Raw genomic sequence first — 14,913 nt, forward strand, 5'->3', positions numbered from 1 at the left:
CCTGACCAAAGGACCTCCCACCTGCTCTCAGACATAACATCTCTATCACTGTGGCAACCAGACCCCTGGGGTGTCACACTCAACATTGATGGTAACCTTCAGGACGGGTAAGCTGCCCATGCTGTAGGCACTAATGCAACCCCATGCCATCAGAGATGCAGGCTTTTGATCGGTGTGCTGATAAGCTGGATGGTCCCTCTCCTCTTGAGTCCCCAAGACATGGAGTCCATGATTTCCATAAAGAATTTCACATTTTGGTTCATCTGACTGTTAGAACTCTCCTGTTAGTTTTTTTCTATCTTGCTGGTCACATGACCTTTTTTGCCTATTTAATCCTGCTCCGCCCTCCTGGTCTTGCTGGACTTCATTGTAATTTCTACTCTTAAGCTAGCCTGGTGCTTAGTTACCTTTCTCAGTCTGTTTAGCTAGGTCTTCGAACCTTTATGTTCTATGGTGTGTGTTTGTCTTTTACTGCTACAATTTCTGCTAGGAGGTGTCCAACTTTATCCCAGTCCCTAGTTCTTGTAGGGATCCCTCCCTTGCATCTATAGGTCTTCGTACAGACTAGCTGAGGACTTTAGCGGGTCTGATCGCAGGATCAGGTTCCCCGTTACATCGTAGGGATCTAGCTTAGTTCTATTGTAGGGACAGATCTCCTTTCTTTCCTTAGTGCTTGTAGCAGATCATAACAGTAAGTCCAGCCCAAAAATATCTCTAAAGAAAGACCTCCAGTTTCCATCATGGTGTCGGTTCAGGATTTGGCTCAACGCCTGCAGGGACTCTCTCTGGAGGTGGCCGAGCTCCAACAACACGTGAGTAGCTGTTGTGGAGCACATTTTGTGGAGCCAAAGGTACGTTTGCCTGATTTATTTTTTGGTGATCAACAAGAATTTTTTTCCTTTAAAAATGCTTGTTTGTTTTATTTTCGTTTGAGACCCAGATCCTCTGGTGATGAATCACAGCGCATAGGGTTCATAATGTCACTTTTGCGCAAACAACCTCAGGGATGGGCATTTTCTCTCCAACCTAGTGATCCATGCTTTAGATCAGTGGATAGTTTTTTTTCTGCTTTGGGTTTGTTGTACTATGATCCTGATCGTGTCTCATCTGCTGAGACTGAATTGAGACGTTTGAGGCAGGGATCAGGTAATGTGGAAAAATATTGTTCTCACTTCCGTCGGTGGTCTGCCCAGGTGGGGTGGAACGATTCAGCTTTGAAAAGTTTGTTTCTTGCGGGGCTAGGTGAAAGGGTTAAGGATTTGCTAATTGCTTATCCCACACCAGGAAACTTGCAGGAGGCAATGCAATTAGCTATACGGGTGGACAGGAGACTGCGTGCAAGGGTTAATGAGAGTAAATCCTCTGCCATGTCAGCTCCGAGTCTTGAGAGGGTCTGTACTGACATTGGAGAGCCGATGGAGATTGGGGCGATGGCACCCCGCTCTCAGGAAAAAGACCGCAGGTCTTCTGAAGGTTTGTGCTTTTATTGCGGGAAATCTGACCATTTTATTAAGAACTGTGTGCTTCGTATGAATAAAGAAAAAAAAAAGGCCAGTTACGCCCATATAGCCTGTTTAAATACTAAGGGGGTATTTCTTTCTGCTACTACTGCTGCTCAGGAAGAATTAATTGAATTTCGGGTATTTGTGGATTGTGGTTCTACTCTGAATGTGATTGATGGGGGATTCTTGGAAAAACTTAAATTAAAACCCAAACCTTTGTCATCCCCTATTGCTGTGGTTTCTGTCGATGGCTCCCCCTTGAAGAGTGTTACTCACAAGGTCTGTGAATTTCCCCTCACTATTAATGGTATTCACCAAGAAAATTTGGATTTGGTAGTATTAAATAATTTGCCTTCTCCAGTAGTTTTGGGGTTACCCTGGTTAAAATTGCACAATCCTGTACTGGATTGGTCTACCAATGAAATTAAGTCCTGGGGCCCTAAGTGTTATGACAAGTGTTGTAACGGACGTATTGCTGCGGTGGAAAAAGGGGAATTACCTGTACCTATTCAGGATTTTTGGAGAGTTTTTTCTGAGGAGGAGTCACAAATTTTGCCTCCCCATAGAGACTATGATTGTACCATTGAATTTGTCCCTGGAGCGACTCTTCCTAAAAGTCGTTTATTTAATCTTACTATTCCTGAGAGGAAGGCTTTGGAGGAATACATACAGACAAGCTTGGCCGCCGGTCACATTAGGCCTTCCAAGTCTCCTGTGGCTGTTGGATTTTTTTTTGTTAAAAAAAAGGACGGCGGTTTACGTCCTTGTCTGGATTTTCGTGAGATTAATAAAATTACTGTACGCAATCCTTACCCACTGCCATTGATTCCTGATTTGTTTAACCAGTTAGTGGGGGCCAAGTGGTTCTCTAAAATTGATCTCCGGGGGGCATACAATTTGTTGCGCATGAAGGAGGGTGATGAATGGAAGACTGCTTTTAACACTCCTGTGGGTCATTTTGAGAATCTGGTTATGCCTTTTGGTCTTACCAATGCTCCAGCATTTTTTCAGAATCTTATTAATGACATCCTTAGACCTTTGATCGGCAAAAATGTGGTTGTGTATTTGGATGACATTTTGATTTATTCACCGGATCTGGAGTCTCATTGGCGGAGCGTACGTGAGGTATTACAGTTATTAATTGACAATTCGCTTTTTGCTAAGCTGGAGAAATGTGAGTTCGCTGTACAGAGAATTAGTTTTTTGGGTTACATTATCTCCAGCGAGGGCTTTGAGATGGACCCGGTGAAAGTTCAAGCTGTGCAGGAATGGCCTAGGCCTATTGGTTTGAAATTGATACAGAGGTTTTTGGGTTTCGCCAATTATTACAGAAAATTTATTAAAAAATTTTCTATTGTCAAACCACTAACCGATCTCACCAGGAAAGGTGCTAATGCGGTTCAGTGGACTACTGAGGCCATTGAAGCTTTTGTGTTTCTAAAGGAGAGGTTCAGCTCTGCCCCCATCCTTATGCAGCCTGATGTGACTAAGCTGTTTTTGGTTGAGGTTGATGCTTCTTCGGTGGGGGTCGGTGCGGTGTTGTCTCAGAAAAACAAGGATGGAGTACATCCCTGTGCCTTTTTTTCAAAAATTTTTTCTGAGACTGAACTTAATTACAATATTGGTAATCGGGAATTGCTGGCTATTAAACTCGCATTTGAACACTGGCGTCATCTCTTGGAAGGTGCTGAATTTCCCATTCAGGTTTTCACTGATCATAAAAATCTGATCTATCTTGATGCTGCCAAGCGCTTGAATGCCCGTCAGGCTAGGTGGGCACTTTTTTTCTCGCGGTTTAATTTTTCCGTTACTTACATCCCGGGTACCAAGAATGTTAAAGCTGATGCTTTGTATCGCAGCCTTTCTCCCATGGTCGGTGCTGAGGAGGAGGAGAGCATTTTACAAGAAGGTGTTGTGATTGCTGCATTGGACTCCGTTTTGGAAGATGAGATTCTTAAAGCACAGGAGAATGCCCCATCTAACACTCCCCATGGGAGGTTGTTTGTGCCTAGGACCTTTAGGAGAGATTTGTTTGTTGAGTGTCATGAGTCTCGGTTGGCAGGTCATCCAGGAATTTCTGAGACCAAGAGACTTGTGGGTCGCAGTTTTTGGTGGCCTGGATGGCAGAAGGAAGTCATTAAGTGGGTGCGTCAATGTACGGTGTGTGCTAGATCTAAGTCTTCACATACTCCTGCAGCGGGATTGCTTTGCCCTCTGGAGGTTCCTAGTGCTCCTTTGACACATCTGGCTATGGACTTTATTACTGAAGTTCCCTCCTCTGAGGGTTTCACTGTCATCTGGGTGGTCGTGGACCGTTTTAGCAAGATGTGTCACTTGGTTCCTTTCATCAAACTGCCCTGCGCTAAGACACTCGCTAAGGCCTTTGTCAAGGAAATTGTCAGACTACATGGCGTTCCTACTGACATTGTTTCGGATAGGGGACTTCAGTTCATGGCTCGTTTTTGGCGTGCTTTTTGTGACAGGTTGGGAGTTCATTTGTCGTTTTCATCCGGATATCATCCTGAGTCTAATGGCCAGACAGAAAGGAAGAATCAGGATGTTGAGCAGTTCTTGCGTTGTTTTGTGGCAGACAATCAGGAGGGGTGGTCTGAGTTTCTGCCACTTGCTGAGTTTGCTCTTAACAACAATACATCCTCTTCTGCTGGTTGTTCGCCTTTTTTTTGTTGTTCTGGGAGACATCCATCTTTTGGGTCATTCTCCAAATTGGTATCGGCCATGCCTGAGGAGGAGAGTTTTTCCGGTGATTTGGAGAGAGTTTGGACGGATGTGCGTGGTAATCTTCAGGAGGCTAACAAAAAATCTAAGAGGTACTTTGATAGGAAACGGCAAGAGGTTTTATTTGCTATTGGTGACATGGTTTGGTTGTCCTCTAAGAATCTGCGGTTGAGGATTCCTTCTAAAATATTGGGTCCCAAGTTTGTAGGGCCCTTTAAGGTGCTTCAGGTAGTTAACCAATCTGCTGTTAGGTTGGAGGTTCCTACCTCCTGGAAGATTAATCCGGTGTTTCATGTTTCTCTGTTGAAAAGAGCTTATGTGTCGGATGGAGACTCCTCTGCCACTGTTCCTCCGGTGGTGGAGGACGGGGAACACGAAATTTCCCGCATCCTAAATTCTAGACGGTATAGAGGGAGTTTGCAGTATGTCGTCGCTTGGAAGGGTTTCGGACCCGAGGATAACTCATGGGTGAGAGCGGATGATGTTTCTGCTTCCAGACTTGTCAGAGCGTTTCACAAGAGGTTTCCTGATAAGCCTGGGCCTAGGGGATCCGGAGGATCCTCATAGAAGAGGGGGTACTGTTAGAACTCTCCTGTTAGGTTTTTTCTATCTTGCTGGTCACATGACCTTTTTTGCCTATTTAATCCTGCTCCGCCCTCCTGGTCTTGCTGGACTTCATTGTAATTTCTACTCTTAAGCTAGCCTGGTGCTTAGTTACCTTTCTCAGTCAGTTTAGCTAGGTCTTCGGACCTTTATGTTCTATGTTGTGTGTTTGTCTTATACTGCTACAATTTCTGCTAGGAGGTGTCCAACTTTATCCCAGTCCCTAGTTCTTGTAGGGATCCCTCCCTTGCATCTATAGGTCTTCGTACAGACTAGCCGAGGACTTTAGCGGGTCTGATCGCAGGATCAGGTTCCCCGTTACATCGTAGGGATCTAGCTTAGTTCTATTATAGGGACGGATCTCCTTTCTTTCCTTAGTGCTTGTAGCAGATCATAACACTGACCACAGAACAGTTTTCCATTTTGCCTCCATCCATTTTGAATAAGCTTTGGCCCAGAAAAGTTGGTAGCGTTTCTGGATAGTGTTGATATATGGTTTCTTCTTTGCATGATGGCGCTTTCAGTTGCATTTGTGGATTGTGACCACACTCATTGATTTCAGGGAGTATTCCTGACCCGATGCAGTGATTTGCACAATGGAATCATGCCTGTTTTTAATGCAGTGCCACCTATGGTAGATCACTAGCATCAAATATTGACTGATGGCCTTGTCCTGTGTGCACATGGATTTCTCCAGAATCTCTGAATCTTTTGATAATATGTGCTGTACATATTGGAATATTCAAGTCTTTGAAATTGTTTTCCGAGGAACTGAAATTTTTCCACAATTTTTAGAAGTTCACTAGTTCACAGATTGGTGACCTCTGACCATCTTTGCTTGTGAGAGACTCTGCCTCTCTACAATGCTCTTTTTATATACAGTTGGGTGACTTAGTTGAAAATTGACCCTCCAGCTGTTTTTCATTAGTACCACTTAGTTTTCCAGCCTTTTCTGAACACTGTGCCAACATTTTTGAGATGTGTTGCTGTCATGAAAAAAGAACATCATTCTAGTTGGAGGTCTTCTTATTTATTTATATATATTTTCTCATTTATTCTGACGACATAATTGTTTCATATATGGTCGTCAGTTTTGGAATGTGTTTTTATTGGGTTGAACTATTATCATAATTAATATCTGGATCTTTAACATATTTGTGTGCTTTCTGCAATGATTGTGTTTCTCTTGTTCTGGGTTGTCTTGATGGAGATGCAGGCTGCTGCACTGGTGGGGGTTGGTGGATCTCCTATGGGATAGCGATACGTTGCGCTTTCGGACTGCGGTCCGTTGTTGGTGTTTATGCCCTGATTGACTATTCAAGTGTCCACATTAGTGTTTGTCTTGGTACTATCAAACAAGGGACTTATATATACCATTTTTGTCTGACTACGAATTATAGCAGAATCATGTATAAGATTCCACCAAACACCATATGTCTCGTCTATTGTTGTCATGGTTTAAATTTTACTTCTCTATGGAAGTTATTTTTAAATATCATTACATATAATGAATAAATATTTTATCACTCAACTTTTTCTAAATATATAAGGTATCTGGATATATTACAAAAATCGTTTGATATTATATCTCAGAATCATTGTCCTAGTTGAGCTATAATTATATTGTCTGATCAATTTAATATTTATATGTATTTTCCGGTAATAACAGGAATCACTATCATATATATTTGCGCTTAATGCAAGTCCCTTATACCATGTTTACATAGTTGCGTTTATTTAGTTCACTGAATTATACTATATATATATATTTTATATATATATATATATATATATATATATATATATATATATATATATATATATATACAGTACAGACCAAAAGTTTGGACACACCTTCTCATTTAAAGATTTTTCTGTATTTTCATGACTATGAAAATTGTACATTCACACTGAAGGCATCGAAACTATGAATTAACACATGTGGAATTATATACTTAACAAAAAAGTGTGAAACAACTGAAAATATGTCTTATATTCTAGGTTCTTCAAAGTAGCCACCTTTTGCTTTGATGACTGCTTTGCACACTCTTGGCATTCTCTTGATGAGCTTCAAGAGGTAGTCACAGGAAATGGTTTTCACTTCACAGGTGTGCCCTGTCAGGTTTAATAAGTGGGATTTCTTGCCTTATAAATGGGGTTGGGACCATCAGTTGTGTTGTGCAGAAGTTAGGTGGATACACAGCTGATAGTCCTACTGAATAGACTGTTAGAATTTGTATTATGGCAAGAAAAAAGCAGCTAAGTAAAGAAAAACGAGTGGCCATCATTACTTTAAGAAATTAAGGTCAGTCAGTCCGAAAAATTGGGAAAACTTTGAAAGTGTCCCCAAGTGCAGTTGCAAAAACCATCAAGCGCTACAAAGAAACTGGCTCACATGAGGACCGCCCCAGGAAAGGAAGACCAAGAGTCACCTCTGCTTCTGAGGATAAGTTTATCCGTATCACCAGCCTCAGAAATCGCAGGTTAACAGCAGCTCAGATTACAGACCAGTTCAATGCCACACAGAGTTCTAGCAGCAGACACATCTCTTCAACAACTGTTAAGAGGAGACTTTGTGCAGCAGGCCTTCATGGTAAAATAGCTGCTAGGAAACCACTGCTAAGGACAGGCAACAAGCAGAAGAGACTTGTTTGGGCTAAAGAACACAAGGAATGGACATTAGACCAGTGGAAATCTGTGCTTTGGTCTGATGAGTCCAAATTTGAGATCTTTGGTTCCAACCACCGTGTCTTTGTGCGACGCAGAAAAGGTGAACGGATGGACTCTACATGCCTGGTTCCCACCGTGAAGCATGGAGGAGGTGTGATGGTGTGGGGGGTCTTTGCTGGTGACACTGGTGGGGATTTATTCAAAATTGAAGGCATACTGAACCAGCATGGCTACCACAGCATCTTGCAGCGGCATGCTATTCCATCCAGTTTGCGTTTAGTTGGACCATCATTTATTTTTCAACAGGACAATGACCCCAAACACACCTCCAGGCTGTGTAAGGGCTATTTGACCAAGAAGGAGAGTGATGGGGTGCTATGCCAGATGACCTGGCCTCCACAGTCACCAGACCTGAACCCAATCGAGATGGTTTGGGGTGAGCTGGACCGCAGAGTGAAGGCAAAAGGGCCAAAAAGTGCTAAGCATCTCTGGGAACTCCTTCAAGATTGTTGAAAGACCATTTCTGATGACTACCTCTTGAAGCTCATCAAGAGAATGGCAAGAGTGTGCAAAGCAGTCATCAAAGTAAAAGGTGGCTACTTTGAAGAACCTAGAATATAAGACATATTTTCAGTTGTTTCACACTTTTTTGTTAAGTATTAACATGTGTTAATTCATAGTTTTGATGCCTTCAGTGTGAATGTACAATTTTCATAGTCGTGAAAATACAGAAAATTCTTTAAATGAGAAGGTGTGTCCAAACTTTTGGTCTGTACTGTATATATATATATATATATATATATATATATATATATATATGTATTTTTTTTCTCATGTCTTTATTGTTTGCCACAATTTTTGTCTCATTTTACTATGTGGTTTTTAATTATACTCTTGTTTCAGCTCATTTTTGATGTCAGGAAAGAGAATTTAGTTAATGTGGTGCTCACCTGATTACATCCTGGATTGCTACCTGTGACTGCTTTCCTGACTCACTATTTATTCTAATGTGCTGCTGATAACATCACACTGAGTTTAAGAGCATGTGCATCTAGTGTGCTGTCTTTTTCCCTTCTCCTCACACCTCCCCCAGTGGTTGTACAATTGTCTCTATTTTAATTGGATTAAATAAAGAAAGAAGATTTTACATCATGGAAACAGGATTTTTTTTCTCCTCGTCATTAAAGAAGCACTCCTCCTCCTCCCATCAAAGTTTTTAGCCTCTTAATATATTACAATCATCATACTACATAGCAATATGTAATTACAATTGCTCATTTTGCCTTTCTACCCAGCTAATCCTTCTCTTTTCTCTGCTTTATGTTGAAACAGGAAGTATCTTGTCCTTGCAAAAATCATTCCTCTCTTCAATTCCTGACCCAGCTGCTCTGCCCCTCCTCCTGCCAAGGAATTTTGCAGTGACTGACGAATCGTACAGTGAATATTGACCTCCTGTTTCTTCATAGAGCGTAGAAGGAGTCAGCTAGTCAGGTTTTAATCACATGATGTCACATTTGAAGTAGAAAAGAGAAAAATGAAATGGGTAGAAAGGCAAAATGAGCAATTGTAAGTACACAATGTCATATAATATGATGATTGCAATATATTTAGAGGATAAAAATGTTGATGGGAGTGTTTCTTTAATTTCTAAATTACTTATTTTTCTTCAAAGGAAACAGAAAAATGTCTAACTTTCACCGTCTGATCTGTGTTCTTTCTTCTGTTGTGAATTTAATATTGCTATGAGAGATTTCTAAATCATTGCATACAATTTTTTGGGGAATTGGGGTTGTAGAATTTGCACCCTATTGAGTAAACCCCTTTAGAAGTGCACTGAGCTGTAGGGTGCATTGCTGCAAAAGGGGAAAAAAAAAAAAAACCTCTTTAAATCTTTTTCCTTAGCGAGTGTGAACGAGCTGAGTGTGACCGGAGCGTAAGTGCAAACTGAATAAGTATGTGACTTGTTGTTCAGTGAAGAGGTATTTGGGAATCCTGCAGTGAGTTGCTGAATTGTGAACTGCTGAGTGCTTTTCTACCTGTTTAGTTTTATTTCAGTGCAAACGGAAGTAAGTGTGTGACTTGTTGTTCAATTGTGTCACCCAGGGGGAATATAGGGGACTCGGTACCCGGGCCTTTTACCTTGTTTAGGAGGTCACGGCAGTCGGCTCCCGGGCCCGTACTCTGGGTCTCCCTTTAAAAAGGGGTTTTAGTGTACAGTTTGTCTCGTGACGCCACCTGTGGTTTCCGGTAATGGTTACCGGCGCTGCTGCAGACCTCCGGTGGGTGATGGGATGGCAGCTGGTATGTTTCTGCTCCCCACAGGTGGAGCGGGCCCCTGGGGCAGTGTAGGTGCAGATGGTGGTGATGCTGGGGCTTGCAGTGCAGGAGAGATGGCGCAGCAGGAGTAACTGACAGAGGCAGTGCAGTGCAGTCATCCGAATTTTACTCACAGTTCCTGTTCAAGGTTCTCAGGTACACTGTACGGGTGTCAGCCTCCGCGTCGCACTGCGTCCACCAGACCAGGGGTTCAGCACTTTATCAAATATATCGGGAGCACTTGACGGAACCCCGCTTTCTTTATGTTCCTTACTAGACCGACTTCTCGCGCTGGGTCTTCTCCCTCCTGCCCTGCGCTTCCCACACACAGTCCTGATCGGGTGCTCTGAAGTCCCTCTGGTCAATCTGGAGTTCCCGGACCTGCTTGATGCCCTTCACAGTGACTAGGGTGAGACTGTGGCGACTGCACCATGGAAGTGCAGAAGCCTCCGGTTTTTCCAGCTGAGACCTGGAGTAACACGGCTGGTCCAGGGACCGGTTCCCTTCCTGTGGCCTGATCCCTCTGACACCTGGCAGATTCGGGGCGTACGGGTGCCGTCCTGCACTCACCGTACCCCCTGGGATCCCTTCTGCAAGATGGAGCCTTTCTCCTCTGCTCCCCTCCTGGGCCTCTATCACTAGGCCCCACTTATGGAGCAGAGCTCCTGAAGAGACTCTGCTCCCCTCCTCTCCTTACTACTCACTCTCTGTTCTCTCCTCTCTGTTCTGCCACCCTAAGATGGCTTCCCTTTTTATACTTCCTATCATGGTGCTCCCCTACTCTACATCCTCCACCCACACCCACTACTGGTTCCCCCTCTCTTTGGTTCCCCCCCACTCCATCCAGGGACAGGGCTCAGCAGAAACACAATGCATCTTGCCCTTCCAGCTGGCCTGGAGTAGTGTAGTGTTGAATGCGGGTGTTGGGGTTCCGGGCAGCACTCCCTCCTTACTTGAAAGAAGGAGACACCACACCTCTGGGTGAGGTGCAGTACCTCTGTGGCGACTGAACCCTCAGGGGCACCACACAGTGACTTTGGATTCAGGGAGTTTGGAAGGGAGGAATTTGGACTGAATTGCTGTCTGTATTTTAGTAATTCTTTACATTTCTTTTTACTTAACATTTCTGTCTAGTGCAATCCCCATTAGGAAATGAGCTCCATTATTGACAATGCTATCCAGTGTACATCTTGCCACATGTATGCAATCCTTGAACAGCCAGTCGTGGGTGCATACTGCTGTGTGAGATGTGTGCATGTTGTGCGTTTGGAAGTCCAGGTACTGGATCTAAATGAGCAGCTGGCAACACTGAGATCCATTGACAATATGGAAAGGAGTCTGCTGCTCACTGAGCAGCTGCTCACTGGGGTAGATGTGGGGGAGGGTGGTAGTAGGGAGCTTCAGGACAGTGAGGCAGCTAGCTGAGTGACAGTTAGAAGGGGGGATAGAGGGAAAAGTGCCAGGGAGGCTAGTCCTGATCTGGCACACCCCAATAAGTTTGCAAGGTTGGCAGATGAGGGGTGTGTCGGTACAGGGGTAGCACTGCTGCAGCAAGGCATGTCCCCTGAAAGCCGGAGGAGTGTCAGCTCCAGTAAGGGGGGTAATAGGAGAGCAGGGCAGGCCAGGCAGGTGCTGGTAGTGGGGGACTCAATTATTAGGGGAACAGATAGGGCAATCTGTCACAAAGACAGGGATCATCGAACAGTGTGCTGCCTACCTGGCGCTCGAGTCCGGCACATCACTGATCGGGTTGACAGATTACTGGGAGGGGCTGGCGAGGACCCAGCGGTCATGGTGCACATTGGCACAAATGACAAAGTTAGAGGTAGGAGGAAGGTCCTTAAAGATGATTTCAGGGAATTAGGCTGCAAGCTTAAAGCAAGGACCTCCAAGGTGGTATTCTCTGAAATACTACCTGTACCACGTGCCACGCCAGAGAGGCAACGGGAGATTAGGGAGATAAATAAGTGGCTCAAGAACTGGTGTAAGAAGGAGGGATTTGGGTTCCTGGAGAACTGGGCCGACTTCTCAGTTGGCTACAGACTCTACGCTAGGGACTGGCTGCACCTCAATGGGGACGGTGCAGCTGTGCTGGGGGAGAAAATGGCTAGAAGGTTGGAGGAGTGTTTAAACTAGGGATTGGGGGGGAGGGTATTCATTTTATAGGTGGGGAAGATAGTGCAGATAGTGACCTGGGCACAAATAAAGAAATTGGGGGTGGGGTTAGAACAGTCAATAAAATAAGAAGGAATAGAGGTGCAGAGAGATTTCATAAAATGCACGTACACTAATGCCAGAAGCCTCACCAACAAAATGGAGGAATTAGAATTAATTCTGTTGGAAAATAATTATGACATGGTGGGGATATCTGAGACATGGCTGGATGAGAGCCATGACTGGGGAGTTAATTTACAGGGTTATAGTCTGTTCAGAAATGACCGTACAAACAAGCGAGGGGGGGTGTGTGTTTATATGTAAAATCATCCTTAAAACCCATCTTGCGGGAGAATATATGTGAATCTAATGAAAATGTAGAGTCCCTGTGGGTGGAGATAAGGGGAGGGGGAAAAATAATAAATTACTGATAGGGGTTTGTTATAAGTCTCCAAAAATAATGGAAGCAGCGGAGAATATCCTCGTAAAGCAAATAGATGAAGAAGCGACACAAGGAGAAGTCATTATTATGGGGGGACTTCAACTACCCTGAAATACATTGGGGGACAGAAACCTGTAGTTCCAGCAAAGGTAATAGGTTTTTGACATCTATGAGAGACAATTACCTTTCACAAATGGTTCAGGACCCACCAAGAAGGGGGGCACTGCTAGACCTAATATTAACCAACAGGCCAGACTGCATATCAAATATACGAGTTGGGGGTCACTTGGGTAATAGTGATCACAAAATAATACGTTTTCATGTAACCTTTAATAAGATGTGTAGTAGAGGGGTTACAAGGACACTAAACTTCAGGAAGGCAAATTTCCAACGGAAATAAACTGGGACGATATCCTGAGACATAAAGCTACACAAAGCAAATGGGAGACATTTATTAACATCCTGAATAGGACCTGTGTACAATATATACCCTATGGGAATAAACATGCTAGAAATAGGAGGAAACCACTATGGCTAAATAGAGCTGTAAGGGGCGCAATAAGTGACAAAAAGAAAGCATTTAGAGAACTAAAGCAAGTAGGTAGTGATGAGGCATTAAATAAATACAGAAAATTAAATACATTATGTAAAAAACAAATCAAGGCAGCGAAGATTGAGGCAGAGAGAATCATTGCCAGAGAAAGTAAAAATAACCCCAAAATATTCTTTAACTACATAAATAGTAAAAAACTAAAAAATTATAGTGTTGGCCCCCTTAAAAATAGTCTGGGTGAAATGGTGGATGAGGATGAGGAAAAAGCCAATATGCTAAATGATTTTTTTTCAACCGTATTTACACAAGAAAATCGCATGACAGAAAACATGATTAGTGATAACAAAAATTCTCCATTAAATGTCACTTGCTTAACCCAGCAGGAAGTCCGGCGGCGGCTAAAAATCACTAAAGTTGACAAATCCCTGGGCCCGGATGGGATACACCCGTGAGTACTGCGAGTACTGCAGGAATTAAGTAACGTCATAGATAGACCATTATTTTTAATCTTTAAAGATTCCATAATAACAAGGTCTGTACCACAGGACTGGCGTATAGCAAATGTGGTGCCAATATTCAAAAAGGGGACAAAAACTGAATTTGGAAATTATAGGCCGGTAAGCTTAACCTCTACTGTGGGTAAAATCCTGGAGGGTTTCCTAAGAGATGCTATACTAGAGTATCTGAAGAAGAATAACCTCATGACCCAATATCAACATGGGTTTACGAGGGACCGTTCCTGTCAAACTAATCTGATCAGTTTTTATGAGGAGGCAAGTTCTGGACTGGACCACGGAAATGCAGTGGATGTTGTGTATATGGACTTTTCAAAAGCTTTTGATACGGTTCCACACAAAAGGTTGATACATAAAATGAGAACAATGGGGATAGGGGAAAATATATGTTTGTGGGTTAAGAATTGGCTTAGTGATAGGAAACAAAGGGTGGTTGTTAATGGAAAACACTCAGACTGGGTCTCAGTTAACAGTGGGGTACCACAGGGGTCAGTATTGGGCCCCCTTCTTTTTAACATATTTATTAATGACCTTGTAGGGGGCATACAGAATAATATTTCAATATTTGCAGATGACACTAAACTCTGCAGGGTAATCAATACAGAGGAGGACAATTTTATATTACAGGAGGATCTATGTAAACTAAAAGCTTGGGCTGATAAATGGCAAATGAGCTTTAATGGGGATAAATGTAAGGTAATGCACTTGGGCAGAGGAAATAAAATGTATAATTATATGCTTAATTGTAAAACACTGGGCAAAACTGTAACTGAAAAAGACCTGGGTGTATTGGTGGATGACAAGCTCACGTTTAGTGGCCAGTGTCAGGCAGCTGCTGCAAAGGCAAATAAAATAATGGGATGCATTAAAAGAGGCATAGATGCTCATGAGGAGAACATAATTTTACCTCTATACAAGTCATTAGTGCGACCACACTTAGAATACTGTGTACAGTTCTGGTCTCCGGTGTTTAAGAAAGACATAGCTGAACTAAGGCGGGTGCAGAGAAGAGCGACCAAGGTTATTAGAGGACTGGGGGGTCTGCAATACCAAGACAGGTTATTACACTTGGGGTTATTTACTGTGGAAAAAAGAAGGCTTAGGGTGATCTTATTACTATGTACAAGTATATGAGGGGACAGTACAAAGACCTTTCTACTGATCTTTTTACTCTGAGGCCTGAGATGGGACAAGGGGGCATCTTCTACGTCTGAAGGAAAGAAGGTTTAATCATAATCACAGACGGGGATTCTTTACTGTAAGAGCAGTGAGACTATTGAGCTCTCTGCCGCATGATGATGTAATGAGGGATTCACTACTTTAATTTAAGAAGGGCATGGATGCCTTTCTTGAAAAGTATAATATTAGAGGTTATAAATACTAGATTCCTTGATAGGGCGTTCATCCAGGGAACTAGTCTGA

The 14,913-nt window shown here is 43.0% G+C and overlaps 1 protein-coding gene across 1 annotated transcript in view; it reads right to left on the reverse strand.

Annotated features, from left to right (window-relative positions):
* Nucleotides 1–14,913, reverse strand: part of WDR38 (WD repeat domain 38) — a 74,095-nt gene that overhangs the window by 47,028 nt on the left and 12,154 nt on the right. The gene's annotated exons all lie outside the window — the stretch shown is intronic.

This window comes from Phyllobates terribilis, unplaced genomic scaffold (assembly GCF_046119375.1).
Source record: "Phyllobates terribilis strain yellow unplaced genomic scaffold, ASM4611937v1 Scaffold_7__3_contigs__length_470593459, whole genome shotgun sequence".
Taxonomy (NCBI): domain Eukaryota; kingdom Metazoa; phylum Chordata; class Amphibia; order Anura; family Dendrobatidae; genus Phyllobates; species Phyllobates terribilis.